Source organism: Phalaenopsis equestris, unplaced genomic scaffold (genome assembly GCF_001263595.1).
Source record: "Phalaenopsis equestris unplaced genomic scaffold, ASM126359v1 Scaffold000434, whole genome shotgun sequence".
NCBI lineage: Eukaryota > Viridiplantae > Streptophyta > Magnoliopsida > Asparagales > Orchidaceae > Phalaenopsis > Phalaenopsis equestris.
Genome location: NW_018164875.1, coordinates 1007142 through 1011029, shown reverse-complemented (window position 1 = coordinate 1011029; position 3888 = coordinate 1007142).

The following is a 3888-nucleotide window of genomic DNA, read 5'->3' as shown; positions in this document are numbered from 1 at the left end:
GTGCAAGCAAGATGATAGAGTTGAGGGAACGAACTACAAATGCAATAGTTGGATGCTGATTGGAGAGAATGTTAGTTTTTTTTTATGTTAATTGTAATGATTGTTGAATGCATTCACTGTTTATTGTACAAGTATTTATATAGTTTAAGTTTATTTATGTTTCTTATGCATTTCATATTTACTATTTTGGTTATTTTTGCAATTTGCAAGTCCTTTTTCTTTTGCTTTTCTTTTTTTTTTGGTAGGTTTTGGAGGCCTATGGTGAGACGCTTGACCTTATGAGTTCTTTTGGATGACCTGTATGTCGCTATTGGTTGATGTCACATGTAAAATCTTAATGAAGGCAACAAGTTCCTCTCTTTATTTCGGTGCTATGGTTTTTGAGGTTTTTTTAGATAACTTCTTTTTGTGATATGCATATGTGACACATACAAGTTTTGTATTACGTGGGTTAAAGACAACCAAGAACCTTTTTTTTATAAGTTCTATTGTCTTTCTGTAATAACAGGTTTATTTGTTTATATATTGAGTTTTCTGAGACCTCACAATTGCATATTGAGCTCAAAGATTTCTGGTATCTCTGGAGGATTTCATTGCTACTATGGACTTCAATGTTCCTTGCTCACTTCACATCAATCAAATAGCTATGAGAGACAGTTTTACAGGTGTCAATGGAGAATTATAGAAAATTGTGGCTATTTTTGGTGGGCAGATAGGATAACCACCGAGAGTGATCAGGCATGAAGAGTATCCCTGAAGGATGGTTTAGCTCGTGACATACATTATTTGAATTTAAAAAAAATGAAATTATCATTATATAAATTATTATTTTAATAGTCATTTTCTTAATTTTTATAGTCATGCTACTCACTGTTAAGTGAGTTGTCTAACTTTACTATATAATATTCTGCACTGGATATTTACTTTAAAAGTATATAATGTACTAGTATGGATAGTTTTGTTGCAAAAAATATTACTATATTGGGTTAAATAGTCATTTATCCAGAAACAGTCGCAACACAGCTATTTTAAAACTACAAACAAAAAATCGGCAATTAGTTTATCCGTAGCAGCTTCTGGTTAATATGAACATTTGGCGTCAATAAAGATACTACCCACCTGGTTGTTATTGATCAAAGCAGAAACGACACTCATGTTGTCATATGGATTCCATTTCGAAGGGATATCTAAATCTGTAAAAATAATGGAAGGATGTTTACATTTAAAAGAAGTAACATAAAATACCTCACCCAACCGGTGTCTCTTTCGCATTGGTAAAGATACTACCCACCTGGTTATGAATATGTAAAAATAAAGATACTAGCCACCTAGTTATTGATTGACGGGATGATTATTCGCCTTCCCCAATGATAGTGAGATGATCTTAGTAACATGCACCTTCTTTGTCTTGACCAATCTGTTTGAGGGTCCTTGGGTGGGGGCTTTTACCTATTGCTGTGTTTTCCCGTTGAAGGCGATGAACTCCTTCACCTTCATGGCCTTGATCAATTCCTCCACTAGGTTTTGGAGGTGACGACATTGCTCTATATTGTGCCCATGATCCCGGTGGTAATCACAGTACATGTTTACATTTTAGAGCATAGTTCCGGCCTTCATTGGTTGGGCTTTTCTGAAATACTCCTTTTTCTGTATTGCTACCACTATTTCAACCATCAAAATATTTAGTGGCGTCAAATCTTGCATCTCTCAATGTACAATCGGTTGCTTGTAATACCATGACAACCACAGTCAGAACTCTGATTTTGAACCTGATGTCTCTGATTCTCCCTTGGTTGATGGGTGGTATTGTGGTGTTGCTAACTAGAGGGATTATGATCATCCTCGACCTCTATCCTTTGTTCCCAGCCTTCCTCTTCTTCGACCGCAGGTCGATCGATGCCAACTTGGCGAGGGTGGATTCTGTGAAGGAGTACTTATCATCGATATGATTGTTGGCCTTCTCTAACATCTCAGAAAGAGACTTTGGTTCAAGCATATTCAAATCATACTTAAAATGTCCATTTTTAATCCCTTTTTCCAGAGAAGCCAAGGCTATCGATGATGAAAAAGAGTTATGTACGACTGCAAGTTTTTGTTCTCCCCATGCTTCATTTATAGTGGAGCCTGCATTTCTTCCTCGACTTCTACATATTGACAAAGTGTGACAGAAAGAGCTTATTGATCTTAGCAAAAGTGGGAATGATTTCGACTGGCAGAGCATGGAACCAACGAAGAGCTGATTCATTCTGAGTCATCAAGCGAGGCGACACTTTATGCCATCATAGATCTGCACGATAACAAACAACGATTCAAAATATATCAGGTGGTCGATCAGATTACCCTTTTCCTTGTAAGGATCCAGATGTGGAATCCTCGACTTTGCTAGTAGTTTAGCCTCCATAATATGTCGAGTGAAGGCTCTTTCAAGGGTACACTAAATTGGTGCTTCGACACGCTCTACGAGTGTATGACTATCACTGTAGATCTGGTGCCATCTAATTTCGTAAAATCTGCCTCCCCTTCGGTTGCCTGTTTACCAATATGTTCTATCGGCATCAGCAGATGCTCCAGAATAACCCTCTAAGGATTAGTTCACTGAGACTAGACCCCTGGGAGCGCAAGCAGAACTTTTCTTTGCTTGATTGCTTGTCGAAGGTCCTTGAACTACCCATCATCTATTCCTGTAATTCCTGAAACTGTTGTTGAATCTCTCGATTCAAGGATTCTTTATTGAATTCTATTGTTGTGGGATCTCTCTATTGCAATTCTCCTACCTAATTGGCTCTTCTTCTTGTATGTGGCAAGTCCACACTCACTGCACCACCTTTTTGGATGTTGGATCCAAGATTGTCTTCTTGTGGAACATGCCCCAGAAATTAGAGCTGAGAGGAGAGAAGTGAGAGAGAGAGAACATAAAAGTGTAAGTGAAAATCCAAGCATTAGAATATGCAAGTGTGAGGATCCAAAAAGTTACTTTATTGATGTCATGGTCACATATTTGTAGGGGTCTTTGAATACAATCACATATAAGGAAAAAACAGTTACTATACTTGTATGAATAATCGAATCAAGATTACATAGTAATGAAAATAAAAGTGGAGTCTGGTTGATCCCCTGAAGTCTTGATGTTGGTCGGCTATGTGGATCGACCGTTGGATGTGAATGTCGGTCAGCTGTGTCAATCGATTGTGTCTTCTTATAGAGATCAGGTTGGTTGACCAGGATATGGTCAATCGATCAAGAAGTTTCAATCGATAGTTATTCCGCTCGGAAGATTTCATTGGACAGTAGACTTCGTCGGTAATAATACTACTTCGGTAGGTCAGGCTACATAGTCGATCGACTACTTGTTGCTGAATTTTCTATCTGCCATATGAAACCTCATCTGCATGCCCTTGTTCCTGAATGTTCAACTAATTGTCGAATAATTATCAAATCTTGTATGTCTTCTCCACCTCTATGTAGTCAAATTATAAAAATCTTCATAGGTATATGTCAATTATTAGTGAGCAAAATAATAAAAAAATTATTCGAAGTAAACTTATACTCCTCTCTTAAGAGTTATAATAAAATGTTTTCATGCAATTTGTATAAATGATTAAGAGTATTACCTAAGAAGACCTGAGGGGAAACAATACACAAAGAGAGAAAATAATCAAAAAAAAAAGAACAAATGTCTTTCTTAATGTATATACAACAACAACAAAGCCTTAATCCCACTACGTGGGGTCGTCTACATGAATCTTTTTTCTCCATTGCATCCTATTTAGTGTCATATTTTCATTTAGTTCTAATAAATTAAGATCATTTTTATACAATAAGCCCAAGTCTTCCTAGGTCTACCTCTACCTTTCTTAACATAAGTCGAATCTAAAACATCTACTCTTT